This window comes from Ranitomeya variabilis, chromosome 4, assembly GCF_051348905.1.
Source record: "Ranitomeya variabilis isolate aRanVar5 chromosome 4, aRanVar5.hap1, whole genome shotgun sequence".
Lineage (NCBI taxonomy): Eukaryota > Metazoa > Chordata > Amphibia > Anura > Dendrobatidae > Ranitomeya > Ranitomeya variabilis.
The window spans coordinates 532,762,521-532,777,263 of record NC_135235.1 but is presented as its reverse complement, the minus strand read 5'-3'; the positions used below and the strand labels follow the sequence as shown (position 1 = coordinate 532,777,263).

The following is a 14,743-nucleotide window of genomic DNA, read 5'->3' as shown; positions in this document are numbered from 1 at the left end:
TTCCTCATATTTATGATTAGAATAAAAATATGTATATATATCTCCTTATCTTGAGATTGTTCTCCCTTTGCTCCTGTATTTAATATCATGTCTCCTACCATATCCCTATATGGCTCACCTGTCGGGGCCCAATGTATGTGGGTCTCCGGATTGGATTCTTTTGTTGTTTTTATTGCTTTTATTCACTTTATTTTTCTTGTTATTTTTAGTTTTTATCCTGCTTCATCCATCTCGCTCCAGTATCCAGGACGCCTCACATGATCGGACTACTTTATATGCCTAAATTTGTATATGTGCTGTTTCTCCATTCGTGTCTTCAGTGTGGTTATGTTATTGCGGTAGTTCTATATGCGGCATTGTTCCTAAGTATTATGTACCGATATTTTTCTTATATATGTGTTCCATTTAAGAGGTGATTACGTGTGCCCAAATGGTACTTGTGTTATGGGCACTATATGCATACCCACATACTTACACTTAAAATTGCATCAGCGCACATTTTTCCAGATATGGCATTATGTCCGATTTTGCCATTGTGCGCATGCGTCGCTCGAGGCTCCCGCTGTTCCGGGCCGGAGCGGCGTCTCCTAGTGCCTCGCGCAGACGCTGTGGGATGGTTTCCATAGCGCCGGGTGTGACGCCTGACGCCGTCCCTGACGTGGGACGGGGCGCCCCGGGCGCGCATGCGCCGCATATATGGCTTCCATTGGCTGGCACGACCCATGTGACGGGTCATGTGCCGTTGGTCCGCTTCTATTTTAAGGGTCCTGTCTCAATCTGGGGCACCTCCCCTTGAGAAAGCTAACACCCGCGTAGGCGAAACGCGTGTCGGGGACTCTCCGGTACTGAATCCCGCCTGGTGCAAACTGCCTCCACATTACCCGGTAAGCGCCGCTTGTGACATTGGTATTACTTGCTGTGAAGGGTTAATTAGTTACCCATTCACGTAAATTGACACATAGGCTTGGTTGCTTCCCGGTTATTATCCTAATATATATGGGCTATTTACACTTGGCAGCCCCTGCACCAGTGGTGACTCACTACTCTTTTTAACCATCCTTTTGTATATGTATATGATGTATTTTGCACTATTTTGTCTGCTAAATTAATAAATATTTAATCTTTTTGCATCACTTCTCAGCTCCATTGTTACTCCTTTGTGTGCTATGCCTGTATGGAGTTAGTTTGCCTCTTTGGTGATGGGCTTTTATGGCACTATTTAGTGCTTTAATTTCCCTGTTAAAATGTTGCCTGGTCTTGTTATTAACCAATCAGATCCCCGCCCACTTTAACCCTTCACCAATCAGACTCTCTTCCACTAGAGCCCTGTGCCAATCAGATTATTCCCACTTGAGCCCTGCACCAATCAGGGCTTTTCTACAATAGCTACACGTGCACGGCTCCTTCCCCCAGAGAGACATCAGCTGGTACCACAGTGTTATCGCTCTACAGCGGCCACTACAGGACAAATGTGGCACTACGTGCTGCCACCAGGAAACTACATGATGGTAACGATAGGTTGCGGCTTTAAAGAAGTTGTCCACTACTATAACTTTTTTTTTTTTTCATAAATCTTGCTATTATGTGCCACTGAAAACATCTACTGTGTTTATTTTAGCAATATTACCTTTTATCATGCTGTAGCAGCAAATCTTTAGTGCTGGATCCAGCTCTCATGGGGTTAATCGACAACTTCCTTTCTCCTGACTTACTGTGCTCTAATACTACAAGTTCCATGATGCATTGCACTCGCCTGTAACTCTGCACCTGGCACACCCACTCCAAAACACACCCCAACCCCTCCCTCCTCTCCCTCCTCTATCTTCAAAAAGATTTGTGATGTCATTTCTGTCCAACCTCCACTTTTACATTTGACCCACACTCCATTACACACAGATAGATAGATAGATAGATAGATAATACATAGATAGCAGATAATAGATAGATAGATAGATACATACAGATATATCTATGTCTATTTCCATAGATATATCCATATCCATGTTTCTAAACCCCTTCACCCCTGGAGCTTTTTTCGTTTTCGTTTATCGCTCCCCTTCTTTCCAGAACCATAATTTTTCCGTCTATATGGCCATGTGAGGGCTTATTTTTTGCGGGACAAGTTCTACTTTTGAACGACACCATTGGTTTTACCATGTTGTGTAACAGAAAATGTGAAAAAAATTCAAAGTGCGATGAAATTGCAAAAAAGTGCAATCCCACACTTGTTTTTTGCCTGGCTTTTTTGCTAGGTTCACTAAATGCTAAGGCTGTGTGCTTTTTTTGCCACACTGAATTGCATCAAATCCGCAGTGTAGTGCACAACCAATGTAAGTCTATGGGAGCCGCAGACTTGTTGTGCACATGCTGCGGAAAAAGCCGCACCGAAACGCAGCTTTTTTTTCCCGCAGCATGTCACTTTTGTGCGGAACGGCAGTGTTTCTGCACCCTTAGAGTTGCATTGAGTCGGGCACATCCGCAGCAAAACCGCAGATGTAAAAAAGATCTGCAGTTTTGCTGCGGATGTGGGTCCGAGAAACGCTGCAGTTTTGGAAATGTGTGGGCAGTGACTGTGTGCATGTATGTGTGTGCAGGCGGGGTCTGCGGACTGTTCGGGTGTGTGCGGGTGCCTGGCTTTTCGGATGTGTGCCTGGCTTTTCGGGGGGGGGTCTGCGGGACTGTTTGTGTGTGTGCGGGGCTGTTCCGGTGTGTGAGGGACTGTGTGGGTGCCTGGCTGTTCAGGTGTTTGCGTGACTGTTCAGGTGTGTGCGGGGCTGTGCGGGGGGTCTTTTGGGGTGTGTGTGCAGGCATCATCCGATGGGACTACAAGTACGCAGCATCCAATCTGCAGCTAATTCGGATGTAATCCGGACAGTGTACATACACCCTACACTTTCCATACATCTATCAATAGATATATCTATCCCGATATATCTATAGATAGATATATGAATAGATGTATGCATCTATAGATCTATCTATATGTAGATCTGTCTATCCATTTCAGCTATCGTCTATCTGTGTCTGTAATAGAGTGTGGGTTGGACAATAATGACATCACAAATCTTTTTTTTGTTCAATAATACATCTTTATTTAGCTTTCAAAAACGCATACCAAAACGCATCAAAACCGCGCAAAAAACGCACCAAAAACTGCACCAAAAGCGCACCAAAAACTGCATTTAAAACGCACAAAAACCGGACCAAAAACTGCATAAAAACGCACCAAAAACGCATCAAAACCGCACAAAAATGCACCAAAAACTGCATCAAACTGCATCAAAACCACGCCAAAAACGCATCAAAACCGCACAAAAACCGCATCAAAACCGCACCAAAAACAGCATCAAAACCGGACCAAAAACTGCACAAAAAAACAGACCAAAAACTGCATCAAAACTGCACCAAAAACTGCATCAAAACCGTGCAAAAAACGCACCAAAAACCGGACCAAAAACTGCATAAAAACGCACCTAAAACGCATCAAAACCGCGCAAAAACAGCATCAAAACTGCACCAAAAACTGCATCAGAACCGTGCAAAAAATGCACCAAAAGCGTGCAAAAACAGCATCGAAACCGCAACAAAAACTGCATCAAAACTGCACCAAAAACTGAATCAAAACCGCGCAAAAAACGCACCAAAAACTGCATCAAAACCGCGAAAAAACGCAGCTGCGTTTTCTGCAAGGAGATGCAGATTTTGTGCAGAAAATTCTGCACGCAAATCTGCAACATGTGCACACAGCCTAAAACTGACCTGCCATTATGATTCTCCAGATCATTACGAGTTCATAGACACCAAACATGTCTAGGTTACGTTTTATCTAAGGCCTCTTTCACACTTGCGTCTTCAGGCCTCCGTCGCAATCCGTCGTTATGGCAAAAAAACGGATCCTGCAAATGTGCCCGCAGGATCCGTTTTTTTGCCATACACTTTAATGGATGACGGATGCCCACACGTCGCATCCGTCGTGCGACGATGCGTCGTGTTTTTGCGGTCCTTCGGGACAATAAAAGTTCAATGGAACTATTTTTGTCCGTCGGATCCGCCATTTCCGACCACGCATGCGCGGCCAGAACTCCTGCTCATCACAATGGGCAGCGGAAGCATAGTAAGACTGAATCCGCTGCCCACGTTGTGCTAAATTTAGCACGTCAGTCAGTAGGTGTGCTGTTCCATGTATGTTGTTATATTTTACTCTGCTGCCACCCAATGGCCTTTTTCCGTATGACAGCTTGTTATTCATTAATTCTTGTGGGTATGTCTTCCACTTGCAGTTCTGGGGTCAAGTCTTCTCTTCCTCTGGCAGCCATTTCAGTTTCAGTTTCATGCTGTTGTGAGAGGACATGCTTTACCGGGCTTAGGAAGGCATCAGTCTTTCGACCTCTTTTGTTGCTCACACTTGCAGTCATACTTGGTGCTACATCTTACTGTACCTCATCTACACCTGCATTTCTGGAGAAATTACTGTATTACCAGTTATACGCTGTATGTCCAGATTTCCAAATAAACAAGTCTGGATTGCACAATCCCTGGGGTGCATCATCTCTCCGGACGCTGAGCAGCATTGGTCCTGTCTGCCTCACATCGAAGAAATACTGAAGGTACGAATCTCTCACAACTCTTAATAGTCAATCACACCTCCATTCGCCTCATGTGGGGACAGAACAGTACGTCAGGCCGACGGTTTGCGACGGCCCCGTACCGACGGAAGTGTGAAAGTAGCCGAAGTGGTGAAAAAAAATTCCAAATTTTGCTAAAAAAAAAAAATAAAAATTGCGCCATTTTCCGATACCCGTAGCGTCTATATTTTCTGAGATATCGGGTTGGGTGAGGGCTTATTCTTTGAGTGCCGAGCTGACGTTTTTAATGATACCACTTTTGTGCAGATATGATCTTTTGATCGCCCGTTATTACATTTTAATGCAATGTCGCGGCGACCAAAAATACATAATTTTGACTTTTGATTATTTTTTTTTCGCTACGCCGTTTAGCAATCATGTACATTTTTTTTTAAATGAAAACAGCTGACATGTTGCGGCTTTGAAGTGGTCTCACGGCCGAAGCCCACCTCAAAGCGGGGGATACTGCCAGCTGACGTACTATCCCGTCAGCTGGCAGAAAGGGGTTAATGAACAGTATGTTTTAGTTAAAAAAATGAAGAGAAAAAATGGCGTGGGAGCTCCCATGCAATTTTCTGCACCAGAGAGGGAAAGCCGATGGCCGGGAGCCAATATTTGTAGCCTGGGAAGGGGTTAATACCCATGGCCCCCCCCCAGGCTATGAATCAGCCCACAGCTGTCTGCGTAGCCTTTACTGGCTATTAAAATAGGGGGACCCCCCAAAAAAATGACGTGGGGTCGCCCTATATTTTATAGCCAGAAAGGCTACGCAGACAGCTGCGGGCTGATATTCATAGCCTAGAGAGGGGCCACGGATATTGCCCCCCCCCCCGGCTACAAATACCAGCCCGCAGCCGCCCCAGAAATGGCGCATCTGTAAGGCCGGCGTCACACTGGCGTGTTTTAAAGACGTATGAGAGGCGCAGAAAATACGGATTGCATACGGTACAATGATTCTCTATGGCCCAGCTCCTATCTGCCATATTTTACGGATCCGTATTATACGGTCTTGTACAGCCGTAGAAAATCGCAGCATGCTGCGTTTGTCACCGTATTGCGCAAAAAAATTGCCAATGAAAGTCTATGGGGGCGCAAAAAATACGGATTACACACAGACCAGCAGTGTGACTTGCGAGAAATATGCCAGACATCACCAGGTGCCAGGAATTGTGCCAAGCCCTCAATCAGGAAGCTCAGACATGCTAATTAGCTGAAAAAGCCACACAGACATCCCAGAAGTCTGGTGCTCGCCTCCACGAGTTCCAAGCAGCATGGCCAGCATAATTAACGTGGATATGCTCATCATCCTGGTCCAAGAACGCCCTGAGATCTGGGACCATCGTGATTCAAACTATGCCAACTGGGCCAGGAAAGAGGCAGCTTGGAGGACCATCTGTGGGATCCTATTCCCATATTATGCCCAACGGCCACGTGCGGAGCAGACACGACTTTGTAAGTACACTCATGCTGTGACATAAATTAAGCTTAAAAAATGGTTTACCTACATGATTGCAGAAAGAATATTTTTGGCCTTAGTATGGTATATTTTTCCATTTTGTGCAAAAATCAAAGATGATTAACATGAGAAAGGGTTAACGTACATAGCTAATATAGATGTTGCGTTGGGTACTATTTTTGTTTAGGCCAAACTGGTACAGAGTGGAGTGGACCCTGTCCTTGTGTTGTTTCTTTTTCTTGTGTATATTTTTTTTTTTTTAAGCAATTGTAACTTTATGTCAATCATTTAAAAAGGCATTTTATTCTCATCATTCAAATATGATCTATCAATGCCAACTGTTTTAAGCAATGTGCAGAATGAGCTTAACCCCTTAACGACCGCCGATACGCCTCTTAATGGCGGCCGCTAAGGGTACTTAAACCACAGCGCCGTTAATTAAGTGAATAGCGCCCCCCAGAGTCGGATTTTCTCTGGGGTCTCGGTTACCGGGGGTAGCCGAGACCCCAGAGAACATGATTCGGGCGTCTTTTACCGACCCCCGAGTTGCGATTGCCGGTAATTAAACGTTTACCGGCGGTCGCAAAAAAAACCCAAAAAAAACGCGATTTCCCATTTAATTTCTCTGTCCTCCGATGTGATCGCACATCAGAGGACAGAGAAATGGGGTCCCCGATTGCCCCCCGATACTCACCTGTTTCCCCCGATGCTCCCCGTGGCTCCCGATGGGCGCAGCCATCATTTTCCGGCAAAAAAATGGCGGGCGCAGTGCGCCCGCCGGCCGGCACCCGGGAGATCTTTGGGGTCTCGGCTGCTGAGGGTAGCCGAGACCCCAAAGAACATGATCGGGGTCGGTTCTTACCGACCCCTGTTTTGCGATCGCCGGTAATTAACTGTTTACCGGCGACCACAAAAAAAAAAAAGCGATGTGTAATTCTCTGTCCTCTGATGTGATCGCACATCAGAGGACAGAGAAATAGGGGGATTCGGGGACCCTATCATACTTACCGGTGTCCCTGGGTCCTCCTGCGTCCTCTCCTGCCGGCCAGCTTCTTCCTATGGAAAGAAAATGGCGGGCGCATGCGCAGTGCGCCCGCTCTCTGCTGCCATCTGCCGGCGGGCAGGAGAGAGGAGTTGGAGCTAAAATTAGGGCTAGGGTTAGGGTTGGGGCTAAATTTAGGGTTAGGGTTGGGGCTAAATTTAGGGTTAGGGCTGGGGTTAGGGTTGGGGCTAAAGTTAGGGTTAGAGTTGGGGCTAAAGTTAGGGTTAGGGTTGGGGCTAAAGTTAGGACCAGGGTTGCAGCTAAAGTTAGGGTTAGAGTTGCAATTAGGGTTTGGATTAGGGTTGGCATTAGGGTTACGTTTGGGATTAGGGTTAAGGTTAGGGCTGGGATTAGGGACGTATTGGGATTAGGGTTAGGTTTGAGGTTAGGGTTGAGATTAGAATTAGGGGTGTGTTGGATTTAGGGTTCTCATTAGGGTTATGGTTGTTTTGGGGTTAGGGTTGCGATTATCCTTAGGGTTGTGATTAGGATTATGGATCGGGATGGCATTAGGGTTAGGCCTCTTTCACACTTCAGTCTTTTGGCATCAGTCTGAAACCGCCATTTTCATCAAATAGCAGATCAGCCATTTTTTTTTTGCGGATCCTCTATTTTCCCATAGACATGCATTAGCGACGGATTGTGGCGGATGGTCGTCTGTTCCATGCGACGGATCCGTCGAGATTTGGCGGACGTCATCTAGACATTGACGGCCATTGTAACGTTTTTGTCTGCGCCAGAATGGCGGTTCGCGACGGATCCGTCGCGTTCGTCATTCCATAGAATGGCCGCCTATGGGCGATGGATCCGTCGTTACCGTCATTTCGGCGGATCCGTCGCCCCAATCCGCTTTTTCAATTGCGCATGCTCCAAAAAGTAGATACTTTTCCCAGACAACCCCCAAGTAACGGATCCGTCAAAAAAACTGATCCGTTAGAACCGTTTTGTCAACAATTGTGACGGATCCGTCGACCCGTCACTATGTCGGAGCTGACTGACGCCAAACAACTGAAGTGTGAAAGAAGCCTTAGGGGTGTGTTGGGGTTAGGGTTGGAGTTAGATTTGGGGGGTTTCCACTGTTTAGGTACATCAGGGGGTTTCTAAACGCCACAGCCAATTTTGCGCTCAAAAAGTCAAATGGTGCTCCCTCCCTTCCGAGCTCTGCCGTGCACCCAAACAGTGGTTTACCCCCACATATGGGGCATCAGCATACTCGGGATAAATTGGACAACAACTTTTGGGGTCCAATTTCTCCTGTTACCCTTGTGAAAATAAAAACTTGGGGGCTAAAAAATCTTGTGGAAAAAAAATATTTTTTATTTTCACGACTCTGCATTATAAACGTCTGTGAAGCACTTGGGCATTCAAAGTTCTCACCACACATCTAGATAAGTTCCTTGGGGGCTCTATTTTCCAAAATGGGGTCACTTGTGGGGGGTTTCTACTGTTTAGGTACATCAGGGTCTCTGCAAACGCAACATAATGCCCGCAGACCATTCTATCAAACTCTGCATTCCAAAATGGCGTTCCTTCCCTTCCGAGCTCTGCCATGCGCTCAAACAGTGGTCCCCCCCACACATGGGGTATCAGTGTACTCAGGACAAATTGGACAACTTTTGGGGTCCAATTTCTCTTGTTACCCTTGTCAAAATAAAAATTTGGGGGCTTAAAAATCTTTTTTTGTGGAAAAAAAATTTTATTTTTATTTTCATGACTCTGCATTATAAACGTCTGTGCAGCACTTGGGCATTAAAAGTTCTCCCCACACATCTAGATAAGTTCCTTGGGGGGTCTAGTTTCCAAAGTGGGGTCACTTGTGGGGGGTTTCTACTGTTTAGGTACATCAGGGGCTCTGCAAACGCAACATAACGCCCGCAGACCATTCTATCAAAGTCTGCATTCCAAAACGGCGCTCCTTCCCTTCCGAGCTCTGCCATGCGCCCAAACAGTGGTTTACCCCAACATATGGGGTATCAGCCTACTCAGCATAAATTGCACAATAAATTTTGGGGTCCAATTTCTCCTGTTACCCTTGAGAAAATAAAAAATTGCAGGCTAAAAAATCATTTTTGAGGAAAAAAAAAAGGATTTTTTATTTTCACGGCTCTACTTTATAAATTTCTGTGAAGCACTTGGGAGTTTAAAGTGCTCACCACACATCTAGATAAGTTCCTTAAGTGGTCTAGTTTCCAAAATGGGGTCACTTGTGGGGGGTTTCTACTGTTTAGGCACATCAGGGGCTCTCCAAACGCGACATGGTGTCCGATCTCAATTCCAGCCAATTCTACATTGAAAAAGTAAAACGGCACTCCTTCTCTTCCAAGCTCTGCGGTGCGCCCAAACAGTGGTTTACTCCCACATATGGGGTATCGACGTACTCAGGAGAAATTGCACAACAACTTTTGTGGTCTAATTTCTCCTGTTACCCTTGTCAAAATAAAAATTTGGGGGCGAAAAGATCATTTTTGTGTAAACAAATGCGATTTTTTTATTTTCACGGCTCTACTTTATAAACTTCTGTGAAGCACTTGGGGGCTCAAAGTGCTCACCACACATCTAGATAAGTTCCTTACGGGGTCTAGTTTCCAAAATGGTGTCACTTGTGGGGGGTTTCCACTGTTTAGGCACATCAGGGGCTCTCTAAACGTGACATGGCATCCGATCTCAATTCCAGCCAATTCTGCATTGAAAAAGTCAAACGGCGCTCCTTCTCTTCCAAGCTCTGCGGTGCGCCCAAACAGTGGTTTACCCCCACATATGGGGTATCGGCGTATTCAGGAGAAATTGCACAACAACATTTATGGTTAAATTTCTGTTTTTACACTTGTGAAAATAAAAAAATATGGTTCTGAATAAAATGTTTGCAAAAAAAAGTTAAATGTTAATTTTTGCCTTCCACATTGTTTCAGTTCCCGTGAAGCACGTAAAGGGTTAATAAACTTCTTGAATGTGGTTTTGAGCACCTTGAGGGGTGCAGTTTTTAGAAAATAACCAAGTGTGACACCATTCTATCATATAGACCCCTCAAAATGACTTCAAATGTGATGTGGTCCCTAAAAAAAAAAAATGGTGTTGTAAAAATGAGAAATTGCTGGTCAACTTTTAACCCTTATAACTCCCTAACAAAAAAAATGTTGTTTCCAAAATTGTGCTGATGTAAAGTAGACATGTGGGAAATGTTATTTATTAACTATTTTTTGTGACATATCTCTCTGATTTAAGGGCATAAAAATACAAAGTTTGAAAATTGCAAAATTTTATTTTTTTGCCATATTTCCATTTTTTTCATAAATAATCGCAAGTAATAGCTAAGAAATGTTACCACTAACCTGAAGTACAATATGTCACGAAAAAACAATCTCAGAATCAGCAGGATCCGATGAAGCGTTCCAGAGTTATAACCTCATAAAGTGACAGTGGTCAGAATTGTAAAAATTGGCCTGGTCATTAAGTACCAAATTGGCTCTGTCACTAAGGGGTTAAACATTATTTGTTACCATGTCATTGCAGTGGATGATGTTATGACACGATGGCGCAGCATCAGGGATCAGTACCTGCGGGAAAGGCAGCAACTGGCAAGAAGTGGGTCAGCAGCGGGCAAGAAGTGGGTCAGCAGCACCACCCAAAAAAAGGAAGTACATATATTACGATCGACTTTCCTTTTTTGATGCCAGTTTGGATCTAAGACAGTAAGTAAAAACACAACAATTTTTTTTTTTTTTAAATATTAGTATTAATATTTGTTTTTTTAGTTCTAGCGTCATTTATTCCATGGCGCTTTACATGTAAGGAGGGGTATACATATTAAAAAATATATTAAAAATAAATAAATAAAACTGGTACAGGAGGAGTGAGGACCCTGCCCGCAAAGCCACACAAGCTACAACAAGGGATGGGTGAGAATACAGTAGGCGAGGGTAGAGCTGGTCATGCAGTGGTTTTGTCGATCGGTGATTACCGCAGGTTATATGCTTGTCGGAAGAGGTGGGTCTTCATGCTCTTTTTGATGCTTGCAATGGTAGGCGAGAGTCTGATGTTTAGTGGTAGTGTTTTCCACAGTAGGGGTGATACACGAGATAAATCTTGTATACGATTGTGGGAAAAGGAGATAGGAGGGGAGTACAGAAGGAGATCTTGTGAGGATCTGAGGTTGCGTGTAGGGAATTACCGAGAGACGAGGTCACACATGTATACTACACTTGTTAGAAAATGGCTCAAATATTTATTTGGTGTCTTATTTTAATCATAACAGAACTCAATCCAACCTCACTGAGAGGGAGACCGGGTCGGACTCGGAGGTTGTGATACAGTTGCTGTTGACGAAGAGATGGCAGGCCCATCTTTGGACTCAACATCATCCATCCTTCCTGGAACATCGGCTTCTGCATCACAAGAGACTGCACCAAGTTTACAAGATGCAGCACCATCAACATCAGCAGCACAACCTGATCCTGTAAGCCAGGAAGAGCATGGCCACAGCAGCAGCCCTACTCTCCCACTGGTGTCCTCCCCACAGGCATCTGGGGCTTTACGCAGAGGCTGCAGAAGGAGAGAGCTGCAAGCCACTAGGAGGGATGTGGATGCTGGGGTCCTCAATTATTTGGCCAGGGCAGCCACAGATGATGGAGAGGAGGCCTTTGCTCGAAGCCTGGCCCAGTACCTTCGTCCCCTTCACCGTGAGGTGAGGCTACGTGTGAGAGGGTGTATTCAAATCCTGATTGATTTAAGCACCCCTCCAAGTAACCGCTGAGGTTTTTGAATTTCATAAAAGAAGGCAGCTTTCACAAACTAACGTCTTACGCCTTCAAATAACTCAACAGGTGCATGGTCAATCAGGATTTGAAGCACCTCCTCCACATATGCCTACACCTCAACCCCTCCCAACCCAAAATCAACAAAGGTCAGCACCGTATCAAATGGCAGCCTACAACCCACCTTCCCAATATGGCCACTTTTCCAGACCCAGTGCTGTAGGCTGGTCCCAACCTGGTTTTGGACAACATGGCCATTTTGGGGGTGGGTATGAGTCCAGCCAATATGTCGGTCAGCATGAGGGCTAGAGACAAATACCTTATGGGCAATACCCAACTGCCCAATTTGAACAAGGCCTGTATTTGCCTCAGCAACCAGCAGTATCCACACTGGGTGAAGGACAATTGGCCCAACAAAGGCCCCCTAAACAGGACCCTGAGCTGCTGCCATCACCACCGCCAACTTACAGGAATCTGTAAGAAAAAGTTTTGTGTTTTTTCTTGGTTACGCATAACCATGTTTTTGTTTATTGTGTGGTGTATTTGAAATTTGTTCATGTTTTTTTGGCTAAAAAAAAATACAAACCCCCCAAAAAAAATTCTAACCATATGAAAAAAATATGGTTAAAAATGTAAAACAAAAGGCTTTTGCCTTAATCACAGCCTCCAAAACCGTTAAATGTCCATTTTGGCAGGGTGCGTGAAAAAAAACGCATTACGGATTACATATGCAACATTACATGCGCAAAATACGCAACCACACCTTGCCTATGGATTACATACGGATCACCATTTTGGAAATATTTATGCGTATTACGGCCGTAAAATACGCACCGTATTTACCTACGCTGAGTGTGACGCCGGCCTGAGATGCGCCAATTCCGGCACTTAGCCCCTCTTTTCCCACTCCCGTGTAGCGGTGGGATATGGGGTAATAAGGGGTTAATGTCACCTTGCTATTGTAATTAAGCCGGGTTAATAACGGAGAGGCGTCAATAAGATGCCTATCCATTATTAATCCTAGAGTAAAATCAAAATAAAGACACAGCCAGAAAAAAGTATTTTATTATTCTTAATTTCACCATACTTCAGCGCCTGCAAAAAACGTAAAATAATAAACCGTATAGTACCTGTCCGCCGTAGTCCAATTAATAACGAGTGTCCCACGACGATCTCCCCTATAGAACAGTGACATCGGGTGATGTCACTGCTCTATAGGACCTTCAGTGACACACTGACAGGAGACAATGGCTCCTGCAGTGCATCACTGAGAGGTTACTATAGTTCACTGGTCTCACTTTATGGCAATTGGTGCGTGGGAAAATTCCTCACACAGCAATGCCAAACGTGAGACTAGGGACTATTTTCTCACAGGGGCGTAGGAATACATTGTGGGGAATACATTCCATCATTGTATTCCTGGAGCCCCTGGAGAGCGATGGCATCAGCTGATGCTGCTGCTCTCCACGGGAGATCGTCGTGGGACACTCGTTTTAATTGGATATCTGCGGATCAGGGAGTATAGTGTTTATTATTTTAATATTTTTTACAGGTGAAACTGGCTTCGGGGAACAAAGTGACAAGTGATGGTGAGTATGTACTCTATGTAAGGTTATACACATGGGAAGAAGGAATCAATATCACCATTACACACTGAACGGGAAACCACTGGGTAAATCTGACAGGGAGAAGGACTTGGGGATCCTAGTTAATAATAAACTTACCTGGAGCAGCCAGTGCCAGGCAGCAGCTGCCATGGCAAACAGGATCATGGGGTGCATTAAAAGAGGTCTGGATACACATGATGAGAGCATTATACTGCCTCTGTACAAATCCCTAGTTAGACCGCACATGGAGTATTGTGTCCAGTTTTGGGCACCGGTGCTCAGGAAGGATATGCCGTATTTTTCTGACCATAAAACCCACTTTTTTTCCTCCAAATTTGGGAGGAAAGTGTGGGTGCGTCTTATGGTACGTGTTATGATGCTGGTGGTTAGGAACACTTGGAATGACCTGATAGGTAAACCAGAAATATAGGACAAGCTCTGGGGACGTGGGAACTTTACTGACCGCAACCCTGATCCTATCACACACACTATAGGCAGCCGTGGAGCGTACCTAACTCTCCCTAGACGCCTCTTCACAGCCTGAGAGCTAGCTACCCCTAGAGAGAAACAAAAGCCTCACTTGCCTCAGAGAAATTTCCCCCAACGTAATGTAAGCCCCCCACAAATAATGACGGTGAGTTAAGAGAAAAATACAAACACAGGAATGAAAACAGGTTTTAGCAAAAGAGGCCCACTAGTACTAAATAGTTTGAAGATAGCAAGGGAACTGTGCGGTCAGTATAAAATACTACAAAAATATCCACGCAGAGAATACAAAAGACCCTCACACCGACTCACGATGTGATGGAGCAACTCTGCTCCCCAGATCTTCCAGCTAGCAAGAAAATAGCATATAAGCAAGCTGGACTGAACTTATCATATACTAAGAATCATTTTCCAAAAGCAATGAGCAAAAATGAACTAGCATGAACTTAGCTTCTCCAGGAGGAGACAGGTCACACGTGAAGTCCCAGAGAGATCTGAACCAATACTGAATACAACTACAGCTGGCAACAAGTAAAGATCTTGGTGGAGTTAAATAGGAAACCAGCACAGCAGAAAACGAGGCAGCTGGAGCCCAGCTAAAGACCCGCAGTATCACTCAAAGCCACCAGAGGGAGCCCACGAACAGAACTCAACAAAGTACCACTCATGACCACAGGAGGGAGCCCGAGAACGGAATTCACAACAGGTACGGATGTAGCATGTGGAGAGGGGGGCAGCAGGGAGTGGGATCGCACTGTTATCCCACTTCAGGATAT

General features: G+C 45.0%; 1 long non-coding RNA gene across 1 annotated transcript; it reads left to right on the top strand.

Annotated features, from left to right (window-relative positions):
• The first annotated feature begins 4,339 nt into the window (after nt 1-4,339).
• LOC143769124 (uncharacterized) lies at nt 4,340-13,141 on the top strand. Its single transcript, XR_013214219.1, has 3 exons — nt 4,340-4,607; nt 10,634-10,812; nt 11,376-13,141. It is a non-coding gene; the product is annotated as an uncharacterized LOC143769124 (long non-coding RNA).
• The last annotated feature ends 1,602 nt before the right edge of the window (nt 13,142-14,743 follow it).